Source organism: Alligator mississippiensis, chromosome 1, assembly GCF_030867095.1.
Source record: "Alligator mississippiensis isolate rAllMis1 chromosome 1, rAllMis1, whole genome shotgun sequence".
In the NCBI taxonomy this organism is placed as follows: domain Eukaryota; kingdom Metazoa; phylum Chordata; order Crocodylia; family Alligatoridae; genus Alligator; species Alligator mississippiensis.
Window position 1 is genome coordinate 85901409 of NC_081824.1, and position 20532 is coordinate 85921940.

At 45.1% G+C, this 20532-nt stretch overlaps 1 protein-coding gene across 1 annotated transcript in view; it reads right to left on the reverse strand.

Annotated features, from left to right (window-relative positions):
* Positions 1-20532, reverse strand: part of MCHR2 (melanin concentrating hormone receptor 2) — a 43065-nt gene that overhangs the window by 10118 nt on the left and 12415 nt on the right. The gene's annotated exons all lie outside the window — the stretch shown is intronic.

A 20532-nucleotide genomic window follows, 5' to 3' on the forward strand; every position in this document is an offset into this window, starting at 1 on the left:
ATCCATGAAGGGCAATTGGTATTCTTTCTCATAGGCAGTGTACAGATCTGATGTTGAGCTCAACATACCTGGGATATATCTTGCGTGGCAGCCCCTTGGGATAGAGCGCCATACACTTCTCTTCACAGTGCTCACAAAATTGTTATCATTCTCATGGGTAGGTATAATATCCCTCACTGATTTCTCGATTGCCTCTGTGAAGGCTGCCCAATTGGCTTTCCTCAGATTGAAACACCTGCAGAAGGGAGTGTTTTGCAACATTATTGGGGACCCTAATTTGATACTTATAGGACAATGTTGGGTGTGAGGTATGGGCACCAGCACTGCTTTCTTGCATATATAGCTGATTTCACTGCTTGTGAAGCTGATGTCTGGGTTGTAGCCTTTTCTCCAGCTGTTAAATGAATTGGGTTGTTTAGGATCATGTACTAACATCAGATTACTAGTATCTGCCCATTAGTTAACTAGGATGCCATCATTGTTGTTATCGCATCCCTGTGCTGTGTAATGGGAGTTAGAGTCATCACCAGGAATCCTGGTATTCTCTGATAAACAGACTGATACAACAGGCTGCCTAAAACCCACCCCTGTTCCTTGTCTATATGGACTATCTGGCATAGCACCCCCTTACATCAGAAGGAAAATAGCAGGTGACATTAACTGGCAGGTACAAGAATTAGACAATTGCTCTATATGGACATCAACCAGCGTATAATTTTTTGTCCTCTACCACACAATTGATCACATCACCAGAATCAGCCAGAACTCCCCTCTGGCAAAAAGAATGGGAGAAACTAGGTGACAAACTGTTGAATGGAGCTAGTGAGGAATTACCCCCAGTGAGGAGTTAGCATCTGGCTCTAACTATGAATGGCATACATGGCAGCGCCTGAACAAATTGAGAGTGGGTCTCGGAAGATGTAACTTTCTCATGAAATCATGGGGTCTCTGCAACTGGTCAACGTGTTTATCAGGAGAAGCAAACCATGGATCATTTCCAGAAAGGCCTTGTAGCATCACAATGCACCCCACAAGATCTGACAACACCAACACCAGAAGCAGAATATTGGGAATAGACCATATAAAAAGGTTGGATTGGAGACATGAAGAAGACGACTCAACCAATTCTCCAATGGTAGCCACCCAATAGGGACTATTGTAGGTATTATTACAGAGCCTGGACACTTGGTGGAGGGGAAGCTGGTTTGCATTGAGCAAATTGCGAGTGAACAGGACCAGCAAACAGGGGAAGCAGTTTGCAGGAAGTTTTCTGGGTGCATGAGGAACAAGGGGAAGGGGAAAAGAAGCCAGGCACCAGATCCTGCCCTGGGAAGGTGAGTGATCCAGGGCTGCCTGTGTGTTTGGTAGGGATATGCAAAGCTTCGGGTGGTAATTCAATTTGGAGGAGATTCGGGCCAATTTGGTGGCTGAATCTCTGAATCTGAATCAAATCAAGGGACCAATTTAAAAGTCTGAATCAATTCAGAGTTCTCTGAATCTGTGGAAAAGATTCAGAGAGCTTCAATGATTAGGACAGTCCCCGATGGCTGTAGCAGGGAGCTGCAGCTGCTCTCGGAGCTGGTAAGTACTAGGGTCAGGGGAGAGAGGGCTGGGGGAGGGAACCATTGTGGGACTGCTGCCAGCCCCCCCACTCCCCCAGCCTCCCCCATGGCTGCCCCGCCCGCCCCAGCTCGGTACTTTAAAAAAAAGCTCTGGTGCTGCCGGGCAGGGGGTGATCCATGCACCCCCCTTACACCCTCTAAGGGGGGTGCATGGGGGGCTCTACATGAGGCCCCCAACTTCCCCCCTTGCTCCCCCAGCCCCCTTCATGGGTGCCCCACCCGGGCCAGCTCTGGCCCCTTAAGGAAAAAAAAACAGAGAAAAACCCTGCACTCACTGCTCCTGCAGTGGCCTCAGGGCTTTGGGGGGCTTGTGCAGAGCTCCCCCATATGGCATGGGGCAGTGGGCAGTGGGGATTGCTCTCCACCAGCAGGAGTGGTGAGTCCAGGGGTTTTTTCGGGTTTTTTTTCCTTAAAGGGCCAGAGCTGGCCAGGGTGGGGCACCCATGTGGGGGCTGGGGGAGCAAGGGGAGGGGGGTTGAGGGGCTTGTGCAGAGCTCCCCATGCAGCGTGGGGCAGTGGGGGGCAGCGGGGATCAGTTAATTATGATTATGACTTCATTCGTTCTGGATCAGTTAATTACTTAATTAAGGATTTCCAACAATTGACTGTAAAAGAAATAATCTTCCTTTGTGTTTTGTAATTAATTAACATTTCAAGGGATAATTCTTTAAATTTACCAATGCAGAACAGAAAAGGTGATAAAATGAAGTATAATGTGAAAAGGAATTCTCTAAAATGACAGCTGTGAGCCTATTGATATATGAGGCTAGATTTGTCCCCCTGTGAATCAGACTTATCTCTGCAGAACAAGCCTTTGGACTCATGCAATTTCCCCCTTCCTCTGTGGAAATAAGAATGACTGTAGCTTAAAATATTTATTTATTGCCTTTGCCTCCATGTGTTTGCCTTTCTGTAGTATGTCTGTGTTTGCTGCTCTTTCCAGTGATGTTCACATTCACTGTACACTATCAGAAAAAAAGCTACACGAGACATTTACTGCAAAGCTGACTAATTAACTGTGAGTAAATGTCTCAGTGTCTTCACATGTGCGCCTATTAGGATGCACAAAACTAATAAACTCTGAAGTAGGGTAGAACTTTTAAATACAAGTCCTACCCTGCTGTGGAGTTTTTTTGTCTGCAGCAGCGTACATGGGTACATTGACCTTGGGTATTTTACAGGCAGGTTAAATGAGCCTCCTCTGTGCTATCCTAATATCTGAACATGACAGAAGTGGGACGCATAACCCAAATTAACTTTTGAAACTAAAATGGAGATAGGTCATTCTCAGGATTTTTTCTCCTTTTATGAAAATATTTGGAGGAAACAGAATCCTCTACAACCAGATACTCTTACTTAAGTCAGTAACTGGTCTATCTCCTCACTGCTGCCAATGAGGAACCTTCCCAAATAAGGACTGCAGGAAGCATGCCAGGTATAGCAGCCACATTATCCTCCCTGGCAGACAGTACACATTAGTGGTGTATATCAAAAACAGATTCTATTCCACCAATTGGGTGTCAAAGTGGACTTAGGTGCTTAAGTCCAATTCTACTCTAACCTGTTCAAGCCCCCAAATTAATTTAAATTATTATATTGTTATAATATTGATAGATTAACATATCTATTTTTAACCCACTGTCTTCTTAACCTCCAGCCACAAGAAAAGCAGAGAAGAGGAGGGAGATCTGAAAAGAAGACTTTTTGCATTAACTGTTGTTCAGGGACTCAAGTAGGGTGGAATAGAATTTCATTTAGGTGCCTAGTTCACTATGTACCTAATAGGTAGAAAAGAATCTGGCCCTAAGAGTCTAGTGACAGAATTAGGCAGCAGTAAAAGACAGGTTAAACATAAGCAGTTAGGTTTATCAAAATGAAAGTGAGCACCAGAAAGCATATAATTCAGAAGTATACGATGATAAAGAGATAAAGGAAACAGTAATCAGGGCAGTATGCTCAGGACTAAATTCAGGTGCAATTTGGTGGAGGGGAAAGGGTGGAGGGTGAGGGGGAGGTGATCTGAGCCTCCCAAAACTAAAAAGCATATTAACATCTTATTATCTGGGGGAAAAATAAACATGGTACCAAACTCCATCTGTACCTTGGAAATTGAGAAAAAATGTTTGAAATCCAGTCTGCTGATTTGCTTATATAGGAGAAAAGTGTTCCAGATACTATCTTCAGACTAACGGGTTGAAAAAATGAGACTAGGTAAAATCTCAGGTTGTGGATTTTACGTTTAAGTAAAAGGGGAAAAAACACTATTTTCTCTCCCTGCCATCTATCCCTATTAGGCCTGAGGTGTCCACATAAAATATGACATTAGAGGATTTAATTTCTTATAACTAACACATCAAATCAGTCAAATGATGAGAAACAAACAGAAGCCATAAGCTATAAAGAGATTTTTATCTCGAAAGGAAAGAATAGACAGATTTTCTATTAAGACCACTGAAGACTTTTCTATTGCTATTGATTTTCCTTGGAATGTTTGCAGATGTTATGGTGATGGGTGAAAGAATACAATTCCAAAATAGATACATTAAAAATTAAAATATCAGGATAACATAAGACTAATTTATAGTTGCACAGGGTTTATTTTCATAACAATATTGACTCTTGCTGATAAAAAGTGAGTCATAGGATTTTTGTATGTTAACTTGAAGAAAGTCAATTCTCACAAAGTGGGACTGGAAAAATCCTGGCTAGAGCTACTGGGTTTAAATTATATAATAAAGTCTCAGTAGCTTAAATGTCATAATTGGGGAAAATGTGATGATAAAAATTTGTTCCTGGGCACATCTACGAGTGCAGTTAATGTGCAGCAATATACTCTGGCACATATTGCACCAGAGTTTATTGGTCCCAGGCACTGTGTTGGAAAGTGGCGTGTTGAGCTGGGTCAGAGCAGCCCTGGCTAGCAGGGATCCAGGGGGTCAGCTTGCCAGCTCAGGGCTGCTGCAACCCAGCCCACTGTGATGTGAAGGGGCTAGCTGGGGCAATAGTGTTGCAAGGTGTTCCAGTGTGGGACTAGTTGGCAGGCAGCCCCAGCACTGAAGCACTGCCCCAGCCAGCCTCATCAGCGTCTACACGTACATTGCTGCAAAGTAAAAAACACTGTTGCAGGATAAACACTTTTATTTATAAGTACTAACCTGCAGTGGAGTTGTTTACTCTGTCCTAATAGCACTGCACGTCTAGACATTGAGCTGTTTACTGCAGAGCTAATTAGGCAAGCCCACAGTAAATGTACCGCATAATAGTTTATGAGGGCCTCTTAGTTGCATCAGTGCCACAAGTAGTTGTGGGAATAGAAAATGATGGGGCCTGCATGGGTCAGTGTGACAGGGGGCTGGCTCATGGCTGGTCACTGTACTGGCCTGCCCACCTGTCTAGGGCAGTCTGCCCTCATTCACCTGCCACATCTTGCTGTTTACAAATACTGATTGAGTACTACAGGAAGCTGCCCATTTAATGCCCCAATGCGTAGGGCGATATAAATGGCTCCAACCTTCCCTATACTGTGTCCCATGCCTTGCAGATGGCATCCAAATTTCTATTACTCTGTCTCAAACCCAGTTTCAAAATGTCTGAGGGCTTACTGAGGTCTCAACTCCTTTGCCCCCCTCACTGGGCCTCACACTCACGCCCCCCTTCACTGGAGCTCACTCAAATAACTACCTGTGGGGCTGGCCTATATGCAGTCCTTCAGGTCTCCCCTGTGGCCCTGCTTTGCATACCCCTGTTCAGCCCTTCAAGTCACCCCTGCAACCCTACTGTGCAGCCCTTCAGATTGCCCTGGGGACCCTACTCTGTGCAGCCTAATTTCACTCGACTCCTTTGCCCCCTTGCTTGGGTCACTCTTTGGACACCCTGCACTGGGGTCCCAGGGTCTTATACCCCATGGCCTTAAGTGTCCAGAGACATGCCTGGCCCCACTCTTCCTGTCCCTACTCTGGGTTACCCACCAGGTTGTGGGGGCTGGGGCTATAAGGCATCACTCACTCACCTTTCACTGGGGAGGGAACTGGCATGGCATTTTCTGGGGACCACCCCACCATGGGTGGATTCATCACACCATCCTACCCCAGCAGGATGTAGTTTTTGGTCATGCCCCAGGACCAGGACCCCCTCTACCCTCACACCTCCTTCTTTGTACTTCCAAGATGTCACGAGCAGCTGCTCCGCCTAGGTGGTGTTCTTCTGGCTCCTTGCAGCACACCGCTAGCTCAGCCGTGAGGGCCTGAGTTAAAATGGAGGCTGTTCAGCCCCCTCCTCCTATCACAAGGCCCTCCTGCAATTATGTGACCACCTCATCGGGGTGGCCTGCACCTGCTGGCTGCCCTGTTGACTGTTCTGGCCCTTAAAGTGGCAGGCACCAAAGGTGCTTTGCCACAGCCAGAGATCAGTGGGAAATTCTGGCTCAAACTATGTGCATCCATGGCTGCATATACAGGGATGAATCCTACATACTCATTCAAGGGTCACTCTTTCTGGTATAGGGCAACCACCCATCCCTAATTGGGTGGGACAGTCATGAAACATCAACATCAAGCCCTAGTCCAGGGGTGAATGACTCCAGGATAGTTGCTATCCTGGATTCCCTTCGACGCACTCATCAATGGTCCCAGTATTATGTGCAAGGATCTATTTTCCATTCGCTATGGAAAAATGTGTATTTTCTTCCAACTGCTGTGTGCACAGAGAGAACAAAAAAAGAGAACAGAAAATGTAGATGTGCACAGAACTCAGAAGTGCACAGAACTTATGGTCATAAGAATTTAACACAAGACCTAAGACTTTGCTAATGAAATTAATTAATATCAGGAGGTTTCTCAAAAATGGTGTACATGACCTGCAGGTGGAAGCAACTACAAAATGTCTGGACACTTGTAGAATGTCATGATGGACTGAAGAAGTGACCAGCAAACTGCCTGTCATTGACTGGGACTTATTAGACTTGTTAGCTGTGGTGTATGTGTTGAGTTGCAGCAAAACCTTAAGAAGTGAAAAATCTAGCTCCTGAAGAAAATCAAATAGTTATAGACCATAGCTGCCTAGATACAGAAAAGGACCAGTCGGAGGAACTAATTAAGACCTGATATTTACAACAGTATTTTCCCCAGTTTGCAACCCAGAGGAGGGAAGATGAGCTGTTTAAGGTCAGATAACATGAGGAAATTCCCCTGGAAAGGTTATTTGGTTTAGTTCAATACAGTTCAAATGAATAAGGGGATGGGCAGAATATGAGGTTGCTGCAAGCCAACTTGGGCAGCCAAACTCTAATGCAGAATTTACCCCAGAGAAAAGACTAAGTTATCCAGACCATGTATAAATCCTTGACAGCCATCCCTCTGCATTGGCTATGCATCTGAGCCAACTGTCCATCTGAGCCATCCATCTGAGTTGGTCATAGCACAGTAAAGAGTTAGAAGGAGATAGAGAAAAAGAAACCTCATCTGAACTGGCAAAAGACCTGAGAGGACCTGTGTTCCTGGCATATATAAACAGAATCATACTACTGGAAAGAACATCCGGAGAGGACTTCCAGGATAATTTGGTAATGGACCAATTTATAGAATGCTTAGATGATCTTCAAATCACAAAGCAAAGGTGAAAGGAGGTCAGAGACAATCCACATTAATTATCACATTAGTTTAATCTTCTACTGTAAGAGTACACCAAAAGGGGAATCAGCTGCTAATTAAGAAGCCAGATATTAGTAGTCCACTTGGTACAGCTCTGTGTCTAATAATCATGAGGGGAATGGAAATTATAACTTGATTTGTGACTTTATTAAATGATTTATTACATACACACACACACGCATACATACACGTATGCAATTTTCCTTGTTTTCAGGAAATATATATAGTTCATTGAACTTGCTTTGCAATTTTGCTTGTTTTCAGGAAATATATACATTTTCTGAAAACAAGGAAAATTGGCAATAATGTAAAAAATATGGGCAGCAGTTCAGTTAATGGCTAGCATAGCACTCATATGCTAGAGACAGAAATTATACATAAACCAGTATAAGCAATCAGAGAAATCAGTTCAAATCTGTAACACAATAGAAGTTCAGTGCACATAAATTGCTTTCAAAATGGCCAAAACCAGTTTAAGATAAACCTGGATGAATGTAGTATCAGACTTAACTGATTTAGGTTAAATAAGTTTATTGAACTTTTGGTCTAGATCCCCTCCAGATTCATGTTAACTCACAGTCCCCCAGTATCCCAGAATGTTTTGCACCTCTCCTGCAACCCCGTCCCTCCCCCCTTGGAGAGTGGGCTGACTAGCCTTGGCCTAAGCTGTCTGCTCCAGCCAAGCAGGGAGGCATTCTCTAGTGTTTTCCAACTTCTGGCCTTGGCTACTGCAGGCATGTGGCTGCATTTCTGGAATCAAAAGTGAATGGCTGTTCGCTTGCTTGTCAGTTCAATCTACACAGCTTACACTAACCCATGAAGACTGAATCAATTCAGCCTCATGCTTTTTGACTTTATGTACTTAGTCATAAGGAAATATCAGGGTTATATTTACCTGCTCCTGTCCCTTTGAGGATTGAAGGTTTGCTGAAGAGTTCATGAAAATACACCTGAAGTGTAGGAGGGTGCTTCTGTACAGTTTGGTAGGCACTGAAAGGACTGCAGTAATGGAGCTTGTGCAAGAAGTTTCTTTCCTTCTTTCCTTCTTTTTTTGATATTAAGTTTAATATGATCTGGGAGCTTATCATTTGAGCAGCCAGAAAACAGTGAATTGCAATGATCTGACTTTCCTTAGCTACATCTATGCCCTGGGGATTTATGCTGTTTTAACTATGGTGGCAGCCCAAAGAAGGTCAGCTGCCCAGTTTATGACAGCTTTGCTGGCAAAAGGGTTTTTTTTGCTGCCAAAGGGAAGCTGGCTTCCCTGGACATCCAAGGCCCTGTTGGCAGAAGCCACCATTGGCTGGCAGATTTGAGTTCTGCTGTCAGAGGTACATCAGCTATGGAGTGAGAGATTTTCACACCTGAAATATCTCTGCTGATATAACTTTATAACATGGACAACAGCTCAAAGATAAGCGTACAGAAGAGAGCTCTGTGGACTGCTCCAGGAAAAGCTGCCAATGAAGATCTGTTTACAAGCACTCTGGCTGAGAGAAACACAGAGGACTTTCATGTATATAGATGTAAGGATTTTTACATCAGGGAAGAATTGAGCAATTTAGAAAAATCTGTGATTCTCTGGGACCAACTGGAGTCAGAACTGAAGAATAAATAATGTGTTGTTTGAATAAAACATAAAAATAAAATTAATCACAAATCACTTGCAGCAAAAAGGTAAAAGAAGTAGAAGATCAGAGACTGTGACATAGCTAAAATTAAATGATATAACTATATACAAGTGAGAGACAGTAGGCTTAAAAATTAAAGTTGTGTGGAACATGTTTTTAGGAAACCAGGAAATAAATTAAAAACCAAACCCCTGTGAAAAATCTGTTATCTGCAACCCAGCAAGCAGAACTAATTTTACAGGGCTTTAAAACAACAGGACTCTCCAAAGCAGTTCAGCTTATTAAATTGAGATTCTGCCTTGGTATGCGAAAGGAGAGAGGCAGTAATGTCTGCCCAAGACGGAGCCTTAGGAGCTAGGTGGGGAGAGAACCTACTCCAACTCTAAAACTGGGGCGGGTCTATTTTCTGGAAAAAGGCTGAAAACTGAAGTTTTTTTGCCAGTATCGAAAAGAGCACAAAAGTCAAAAGAATCACCCCAAGATTTTCTGGGCTGAGTACTTGATTAGAAACCGAATGTACCATTTCCATCACAAGAAACTGAGTCTAACTCTGCCCTTATACAAAATAAGTTTCTTTATTCAATCCTGACAGAGGCCTTTGACAGATGTTAAGTTTAAAGTGCAATGGGATCTAAGATGTGATGCCAACAATCACACCTTCTATCATGCCACATGTGCTTGGCAGAATGTGTGATTTTTGGGATCATGGCTTAGATCTCTATTGTGCCTTACTTGTCAGTGCAGTGGGAGTCTGGGATCATGATCCTGGGCTCCTCAACACCAGCAAATTTAAACCCAGGTGCTGACAAGCTCACCGTGTGCTGTGACCTATGAAATGATGTATGCTGTCCAGCTGGATGGCATGTGATTTTTACAGGACCCAGCTCGTGGGGACCTCATTTTGCTGGGACAGCACCCTGGATTCTGGGGCTGTTGCATGTTGGATCCTAACACTCTGCTGAGTATCGAGATATGTCATGGGTCACCCCTGACTGGCCACATATTCAATTTGAGGTGTGATACAAATGAGCCACAACATTGTCTTATATTATATGTGGAATAACTTTGTGGCTCATTTACTGCATTATCACACCTTAAATTGACTTGTACCCATGGCCGGATTACTATTTAAGGTGCAATTAACTTGTTCATTGTTTCTTAAACATAATGTGTGTCAGGGGGCAGGGTGGCAGAATCATAACCTTCAATCACTGATGTGGCCTCATTTAAATGAGAGTCAGGTTGCAAATGAGACCTGATTTGAGAGGCTGTAGAGTACTGCTGTACACTACTGCTGTACACTATTGTAAGTGTAAAGGCAGAGAAACAGAGATATGGGGGAATAGAGTAAGATAGTAGCATGCTGTTCCATACCATTGCTATACAAAGAACACAGATCAGGGAGAGAAACAGTACCTTCTCCCTGAGAAAAAGAAGCCTCAATGAGCAGCTCATTGATGAAAGAGAGAAGGGAACTAAAACGTCATTGCTGATGAAATCAAAAGTACCAAAGCTGAAATAAAATCATGTCCAGGAGCTTTATCAATGATGAAAGCACTACTGATGGTAACCAGGGACGTGCGGAGAGGCAGGCATCAAGATGTGATACCTGCAAGCAATCCAGAAGGTAGGATGTGAGCCTGTTGTTTCAGATGTGGGAGTAAAGAATACAGCCTGTCAGGATGCTGTACAGCAAAGCTGTCAAATTAATTTGGACCATGGGACTGGTCCACAGGCCAGATAAATGCTGTGAGGCTGGCCGCACAGCCTGGATCGGGCCCACATACCCTCCCTCCCCCAACCTGAGCATGCTCGTGGAACTTGCTTCTGCTGGTTCAGGACTGTACCTCATGTGGCACCTGCTCTGGCTGGAATGGGACATGAGCAGCAGGAGACTTCTGCTCTAGCTGGTCCAGGGCATATGCCATGTACAGCACGGGTCCTAGACTGACTGAAGCAGGGCAGCACTGTCATGTGCGGTACAGCGCTGAAGCAAGTGCTGGATCCCCGGCATGCAGGGGAACCATGGAACAGCCCTCCTCCTGCATGCTGGTTTCAATGCCTGCTCTGGATGGGCTGGGACTGTACAGCATGTGATGCCCACTCTGGGACTTGCACTGCACATGGTGCTCCAGCCTAAGACTGGCTAGAGCAGGCACCACATGTGGCTTGAGTCTCACTCTGGCCAGAGTGGGCACTGCATGCTGTGCAGTCTTTCACTGGCTGGAATGGGTGCTGTAGGCATTGGATCCAGCTCACCGGGGGGGGGGGGGGGGGTAGAGGGGAGGAGGCTAGACTGGGAGCCAAATGATGTAGCTCCCATCAATGATGTAGCTCCCTATAGTTGCAGCCTTATCCTGGTTCCAGACAATACCACTGCCTCCCCTGAAAATGAAGCAACTTCCATGCTCACCATATCCTGGTATATTCAAAGCAGAAGAATAGTGCTGGAAAGCGAGCATTGTTTTAATAGTTGTGGCAATTACAAACTCGTCTGAGGGTGTCAGTTTGTCATAGCAGAGCCACAGGTAGCACATGAACTGGACTCTCACATTGAACAGCAACCTTGACTTCCCCTATGTGGCTTCAAAACAGATGTCTCCCCTCTAGCTGTCGAACACCTCCTGGGGGATCAAGTCCTGCAGCAGGAGCAGGGCATATTGGCTGGTGTTCCCCAGAGATCTGTCTTCCACAAAGAGCCCATAGTCCCCTGGGCTGGGGGTTACAGGAGAGGATGCTGGCCAGCCCCCAGTGGGATGTCATGCCCCATTCCAGGGAGTCTCCCTAGGGGTGACAGAAATGAGAATCCCATGGGAGGGACCCTGGGATGCCAGGCAGTAGGGAAAGGTCCCCACTGCATCTTAACTAGGAGCTAGAGGAGTGGGAGATGGACCTAGGACAGGAGTGGCATGAGGGAGCCAGTGACCCATACCCCAGGGAAGCAGAAAGGCCCCTAATGGGGCCTGCTTTGGTGGGCAGTGGTGGGAGAGGGGAACAGGACTGGAGTTTCTGGGGCCCAAGGCTAGGGCCATCCATGACACTGCCCTCCTCCCTAAGCTGATCCATGCCCCCTGGCACTCATCCCGTTACATAGGCCCCCCATGCAGGTCCAGGAGAGTCCCAGCAGGGAGCAGAAGTGCTCAGAACTGGAGGAGGGACAGGTTGCCTCTGGGACAGTGGTTGGCATTGGAGCCTGCCTGCCTCAGCTTGTCCACCTACCAGTGGGAAGTCCGTAGAGGAAAATTTTCACTCCCTGTGACCCCTCTCCTGACTTCGGTCCTGTAGTGGGGGAGTGCCCAGCCACAGTGGGGATGGGCAACTCCCAGACTTGGTTTTGCTGTGTGACATCGGCCCCAGGCATGACAGAGGGTTGTGGAGTTAGGGTCCCCACAGAGGGAGAATGGGTCCTGGGGGCAGGGGGCAAGGGGCTGGAGGTCTTGTGAGGGAGGGTCAGGAGTTCACAGCCCCTGCTATGGTGATGCCTCCTGCCTCAAAGACTCTTTCCACCCTGCCCTGCAGCTGTATCCTGCCTCTGCCGCACAGTCCTTTAGGAGGGCAGTGGGTTTGGGATCACCCACCTGTCTAGCTCCTATGAAGAGAAGTCCCTGGTCTTCACTCCCAAGTCTGGGAATTAATTTGCTAGGTCTATAGTCCCCTTCCCCATGCCTCTCCTTAAACAAGTTTCTGTGTTGAGTTCAGCCCCTGTGGCATACTCCCTGACCCAAACCCCCTCCTTGTTCCCTATCCTGACTGCTTTCTCCCCCCACCCCCCACTCCTCCACCAGGTTATTCTTCCCTGTTCACAAATCTCCTGCACCTCTGCCTCTGCTCCTTTCCCCACCTCCCTCTAAAGGTTGCTGGTTTGGGTTAAAGGGAAGAGGGACCAAGTTGTGACATAGGGAGTGTTCAACAAGTTTTCTTTATTAAAAACAAGAAAAGTTTGGCATTTGGGACATTGTAAACTACATGTCTCTCTCACTCTACATTGCCCCACATCCCTGGGAATGGTCTCCAGGTAGCCAGGCTTGTCAGCTGTGCTGCCTGGGATGCAGAGTCAGAGGAGCCCATGGCAGGAGAGCCATTGCCCAGTGCCAGGGCAGGGGCACTTAGGGACATGAAACCCTCAGGTCCTACACATCTGTGTAGGAGCTGTACTGATTCCCAATGGCCAGGGCTTCAAGGATCCAGACTACCTGCTGCTCTACAGGGCCATTGCTCCCAACACCAGCAGGGGCTCTCTCTGCAACCTCTGTGCCATGCCTGGTCTGTGTGCTGCGCTGCCTCTGCCCAGGCTTCACAGAAGATGTCCAGGAGCTTTATCAATGATAAATGTCTTCCTGGTCTCACAGATGTTGTGGAGGGTGCATGCAGATGAGCTGCAGCATGTTTTCCTCCTCCATCTCAAGGTGAGTGCTGAGAGCCCACCAGTGCACTATGAGGCAGCTGAAGGCACACTCCACAGTCATGTGGTGCCTGCTCGGGCAGTAACTGAAGTGCTCCTTTCAGTGGCTCAGCTGCCTTGTGTAGGGCTTCATGATCCAGGGCAGGAGGGGGTAAGCCATGATGAGGGGAGGTTGATGATAAGATCAATGACAAAACTGGGGACTCCTGGAGCATAGTGTCTACTCTCCATCATTCAGGGGGAGTGGGGAGTTGTGGAAGATGTGGGCATCATGGGTCCTGCTCACCCAGCCAATGAAGATGTGGGTGAAGTGGACTTGGTAGTCAATGTAGCCTTGTAAGATGATGGAAAAGTAGCCCTTGTGGTTGCTGAATGCCTGGGTGCCTTGGGGCAGGAAGAGGATGGGGATGTGAGTGCTGTCTGTGGTCCCTGTGCAGTGGGAGAAACCTATTTGGTAGAAGCTGGCAACCACCTCCTGCAAGTTGATTAGATGGATAAAGTGGTTGGCCAAGACATTTTGGATGTCCAGGCACACCTGCTGGACAGTCTCTCTGGTCATGGACTTGCCTACACTGAACTGGTTGGTGACATAGTAGAGAATGCTGAGGATGGCCAGCTTCATGATGGTGATGGCCACCTGCTTCTCTGGAGTAGGGCTGGCTGTATTCTCATGTCCTGGTGCATGATGTGGCGGGCCAGCTGGGTAATGATGTCCATGAAGGTGGCTCAGTGCATGCAGAAGGCCTGAACCCACTGTTCATCATCCCAGGTGTCCAGGATGGTCTGCTCCCACCAGTCACTGTTGATGACAGAGGCCCAGAACAGGGACTTGATGATCTGGATGTGATGCCACAGGACCCTGGCATCCATGGCATCCTGGGTGGGCTTGTCCTCATTGACCACTTGGAAGTCAATGGCTCAGTCCAGGACAACTGGTGGGTGCAGGATGTGATAGGTGGCTCTACGTGGATGCCCAGCTGCTTTCTTAGGGTCAGGAAACCATATCCCATGGTGACCAGCTGCCACATCATGTCCAGATAGCTCTGCATGGTGTCCCACAAGAGTCACATAGGGTGATAAGCAGGCCACACCACAAATAATCAGTGGTGAAAGGAGAGATGCATGAAGACCATCATTTGACAAAGACCATTTGTGAAGCTTATGGATTTATGTTGGAAAGTTAGGGATGGACTGCATGCTCTAATCTGTTGAGAGAGATGTTAAGATGACCTTGTGTGAAAGATCTGTTGCACACCTAAGAGAATGAAAGGGTTATATTAACTCTAGACCTGAACTATATGACTCAAGACTATTTCTAAGAATGCTATAAACTGATAGCCTGATTTCAATCTGACTTATTCTGACATAAATCTTGAGTAAATCTGTTGAAGTCAGTAGTGTTTCACTAAAGTAAAATGATGAAAGTGAGAGTAGAATTTGGACCATAATGATTAGTTATGCACTAGTACTCACTGAAACATTTTGGCATTTATTTAAGTATGCTTATAGTTTTAGGACCACCGTTAGATTACTAACAAATAATACTGAATCCTAAAAACATAAAACAAGAAGGGTGTTTTGCATAAATAGAGGTACAAGTGGCAGTTATATGTTTATCTATCTGTACATTTCTTTCTGACAGAAAGTGAAGACATTTTAGAAATATTACACTGTTTTGATTTCTAAATTCAGTGTTAGGAATTTACATGGTCTGCCAGACCTATTCCTTCTGGTGTGTTAAACTAAACATTTTCAAATAGGGCTTTTGAGAAAGAAAAAATTACTCAATTAAAATTCATTTCCTTACCCTGAAATAAATCCACTGAGATGAATGAAAGTAAAAGAACTAATTTTGCTACTAACCTTTGATGATCTGAAGAATATCAGACCTAGCGCTCATCTGAAGTTTCAAGATGCTGTTCTGTTAACACTAGTAAAATATTATTGATTCTGTTATTCTAATTTAGCGCCCAATGTGCATAGTTTATTATTTCATATATATGGATTTATATTGCATAGATCTCATCCTGCTCACATTCTAGTAAAAGGAAGATATGCCAGTTGGCCAGTTACCTCACTTGGAACAGAGCTAGGTCAAGGAATGAAAATCTGAGGCGACATAAATATTAATTTAGATTACATTTTTTTAATTAGTGTAAATACAATTCACATGATAAGGAGAAGGAGGGATGTGCTTCTAAAAGGGAAAACAAAGAGAAAGTATGAAGAAAGATAAAATAAATAACATTCTTATAGGATGATGAGGGGAACTGGAAAGAGGAAGAGAGGTTTCTGGACGGTTGTGTACCAAGCACTCGGGAAATCAAACCAGAAGGCAGCTACCCCTCACACAACAGAGCATGCTGGGATTTCAACATGTTTAACAAAGATTTTTTTCCTACAACTCTGCCCATTTGTAGTATCCCTTATTTCTAATGAGACAGCTCCTTGGGAAAGCATGATTTCTCTCCTCTACTTATCGTTGTTTATCTCCATTACTGTACCTTCTGCTCCTCTCTTTGCTTCTGCCATAGTGTATGTCCTTTGAGGAAGATTGAACATCCTGCAGTGTTTTCTCAGCCCTAGGCATTTTGCTGTAGGTTGCGTTGATGGTTCAAAAATGACTTAAACATGATCTGAGTGCTCACCTGAGGATTACCCTTACTTTAGGGTTTGAATAAAGAAAAACGAGCATGGCTGGAATGCCGTCCATCTCCAGTAAGCCCCAGTAGCCAGCACAATTTACAACAAGCTGGACACCATTCTAAAATGTCATGTCAGACTGGATGGCTGTCTGGTATCCTGAAGGACAGAAAACTACGAAGTTCCCCCTTGATTGCTGAAGTATGGTGGGTGCCAAACAGCTGATCCTGAAGTTCTGGTTTGCTTGTGTCAGGGTGCTGGTAATCTCTTAGCTAGTGTCCCAACCCAGAATTTTTCTCAGGACATGTCAATCCTGGAATAAATAATTGTAGAAAGGAAACTGTCTGACCTAATCCTGTTGCTATATCACCCCTTGCTTGCAGATCCATATAGCAGTACTTATTGTGAAGTATATAAGCTACTTTGCCTTTTGGGTAGAACTATGAGATTATTGGTCAAGCAAAAATAGGAGAAACCAATAGGAGCAGGAATTACATTTGCTGCTTTCAAAAATATCATTAGCAAATTGCTTGGGGAAAAAATCAGCTTTTCTGAAGATCCAAGGCATGTGTCATACTTACTGATGAAATAATCAAAATAGTCTATTGGGTTTACCCTAAGTATTTAGTTTACTTAGGTTACCTTACATAGCAGCTCCAGTACATGTGTGGGACTTCCCTTCATTCAAACTTCCTACTTTTCCTCCATCCTGGTCATTGTGGACTTATGCTTGGTGTCCCTAAGTTGCAGAGTAGAATGGAGAGTATTTTGGTATTTTCCATACTTCTGAGCATTGTTGGCTGCCACATAGGGTCAGGAAGGAATTTTTCCCCCTCCTCTTGCTATAGATTCTTTTTCACCTTCCTCAGAAGCATTGGATGTCAGCTGCAGAAAATGTTTGGGATTTTGACTGGAGTGTGCCAGCTTTCCTGGCTAGAGTGCCTTGCTGGCTAGAGGGCCCTGCTCTTCCACTCAGGGTCAGATTGTTTACCATATTTGGAATCAGGAAGAAATTTTACCCTATGGTCAGATATGTACAGACTGGGGTGGCCTTTGCCTTCTTCTATAGTGCGAGCACGACCCTCTTCCTTGGATCTCTTGAGAATATTTTAACAACTGTAGCAACAGGATACTGATCACCATTGTCCTGCTGCTTTAGCTCTGGCAGGCTTAAGTGCTATACTTTATGGTTGTGTGACAGGGTTACTTGTGCAGTTTTAGTAATAGGTTAGACAAGAATTTGTATAGGACTAGTTAGATAGGAATGATCCTGCTTCAGGCAGAGGATTGGACCCAAGAGTCACTCTAATTAAATCACCGCCCCCCTCCCCACCCCACCCCACCCCTGGAGCACATGTAAAGATGTGTTAAGACCCTTGGTCTGCAGGGGAAAAATGCCAATAAACAGCTTTAGCATCCCCATGCACAATTGTCACCAAATATTGGGTGTGTCTACACGTGCACTTTACTGTGCATTAAATGAATGTGCAGTAAAGCATCACCTTCTACACACACACTGCAGTAGAATAATTTACTCTGGCTTCAGATGGTCTTGTCAGACACAGGTGCTATCCTACACTGCAGTAAATTACTGAGTTTAAACATATGCATGGACAGTGACATTGGGATTAGTTTATTCCAGTTTAAATCGACCTGGAGTATATTCAGATGTATTAATTGTATGTGTAGATGCACCCACTGTGTTGCTTTCTCATGAGCTTGATTACTGTATTTACTCAACTATAAGATGACCCTGATTATAAGATGACCCCCCAATAATTATATTCTCTATATGGAAAATGCATATAATTTGTTATAATTTTCCAGATATATAATTTAATTATTTGACATTTATCTTGAATTTTCCCCCTTCCCACTGCTACAGAAAAAAAAACAATATTGGGGGTCAGGTAGTACCTTTGCCCTCTGCCCCCACAACTTCTTCCCCCTGCAGCCCCCTCCCCTCTTTTTACATCCAGAACCTGCTCTCTGGGAGCACATGGAAATGAGGTGCAAATCTGAAAACACTGTCCTTGAAATAAACATAACTGTAGTGATTTGCATATAGTAACTATTAATTTAGTTCATCCAGAATTGATGCATTTAACTTTTTTGAAACTGCTGCAAATTTTAGCATTGGTGATCAATAAACACACTTTTGAGTAGCTTTTTTGCACCTACTATAGTACTAACTATGCATGATAGTAATTCAAAGCCAAAAGGCTTATGATTTACTATGTAGTTCATTGGGCTGGGCCCCAGCGGAGTCAACAGCATTTCAAGCCATGGTGACCTCACAGCTCAGCATTGTTCAGTATGTGTGCGTACTCCAGATAACTCTCATAAAGGGAGTGCTAATTAGCCCCCCCCCCCACTCATGCCTGGAACTGGGTGTTCTTGTCATGGACCCTGGGATCTTCTAAAAATTGATATGCAAATGAGGTGCAGAGCAACTTGGTTTGGCTTCACCTTATAGGGGGTGGGGCCATACTAATCATATGAACATGTTTCCCCTATATGGGTCATGCTCAGTGTTGGCTACATTTAATTAAGATCAGAGTTGGTTTCCATTATTGATCACATGCTGCTTTAAGGAGCAGTTCAAAGACAGACAATGCATTTAATGTGGTTTCCTTGTATGCGAATCTAAGATGAGGGACTTTCCCCCCTCTGCTGATTGGAGGAAAAAACCTCATCTTGTATTTGAGCAAATACAGTATTTACAGGAAGGAAGAACTCAAAATCTATCAAGGACATACAATCTTAGATTCAATTGTAACTATTAAGTGAAAGTACATTTAGGCACCTAAGAGTGAGTCTATTCCACCCTACTCAAGTCCCTGAAAATCCATTAATGCAGGGGTGTAAGACCTAAGGCCCATGAGCTAGTTCTGGCCTATGAGCCATACCATCCAGCCTGTGGGTCTTGGCCAACTCCATGCATTGCATGTGCTGGCTCCATGGCTGGTCCAGATCAGGCCATGCTGGAGCCAGCGGGTAGAGCCAGTCTGATGGGGTACCCTGTGCCAGCTTCCTGTGTCATGTGCTGTACATGCAGCCAGTCCAACCACTTGCACCACGTTCAGTACATGCCTGACCTAGGGCTCGCTGTAGATGTGGGGTTGGTATAGTGTGTGCACTGCATGTGGTTGTGGTGGGGGAGCATTCCCAGGGCCAGTCTAATTGTTGGCCCTTTCACCTGTCTAGGGCAGTCTGCCCACCTGACTCATGTGCTATACCTTTGTTGGAACTGAATAGTTGTTCACAGGCGGGAGGCTGCCCATTTATTGCTTGATGCCGAGGGCATAATACACAGCTCTGACCTTCCCTTTACCATGTCCCATGCCTTGCAGATGGCATCACATAGCAGTGACAATTCTTTCAGCCCCTTACCGGGCTGAACTCAGTCCCATGCTAAGCCTCTCTCATACTACCCCTAGCAGGGCCACACTCACTCTGCCCCTTTCTTGGGCCTCAGTCACACTACCCTACTTTGTATAGCTTGTCAGGACCACCCAGGTTGCCTACTCTATACAGCCCCTCAGGATTCATCTCTTGCACTCTTGGTCCTGGTCCCCTCACAAACTTCACGTCTGTTTTAAAATGGTGAAATAAGGCAAAGCGTGCCTAAATTTGTACCTTCAAATACAGGTATCAAATTTAAGCACAATTAATTAAAGCACATTAATGCATGCGTAGACATGACCCAGCAATAACTTTAGTGCTGGGTCTACTCAGCTACTAGGGGTACATGACAGGGCTGCATGGATTTGGCACTAACTGCATACCTACCCAGCCACTGTATAGCCCACAACACACACTCAGTCTATATGTGCATGAATATGCATCCACAGTATGGGGATAACTGGACTGCAGCCTGTATATAAGTGCCAACCCTGTTCCCTTCACTTTTTTGGTTAGAGAGCTGATATTTGGATGCACAAAGGGAAATATTTTTCTACCCATTGCATTTTTCCTCACATGAATAACATGCTGATTTATGAACAGAGTCTTTAAAATGGGACTTCCATGACAGTTGCCATTTTCCTACACATTGTTTATCCAGTTCCTTGCCATTTAATCATTTCTTCTGATATCATTCTACACTTTTTACTAAAAATATTGATTTTTTAATCTATGTTTGGACTTTATTTTTCTATTTGTATTCTCTATTGAGAAGTGTCAAGGTTCTCACCTTAGTCCTGTTCTCCTCCTCATCCTGTGGCGATTCCAGTCAACTCACAAGGGTTGAGATGCTACTTTTTATGCTGACAGCTCATAAATCCACTCTTCTACCCATCACATTTTGTTTTTTACTTCTAATACGTATCTCCTAGCCTGTCGCTTTAAGATTCTATAAATACAGGGATATAAAACTCACCCAGCTTCCCAGGCCAGATCCAGACCATGTGGGCATATTATGGCCCACATCTGGACCCACATTCACCAGTGGGATGAACAACAGTTGTGGTGCAGCAGTTAATACAGCCGTCATTTGCCCAGCTGCCCCAAATTCCTGTCTTCTCCAGGAGCTCCATGGGCCATATGAAACAGCACCATGGTTTGGATCCAGATTGCGGACCATA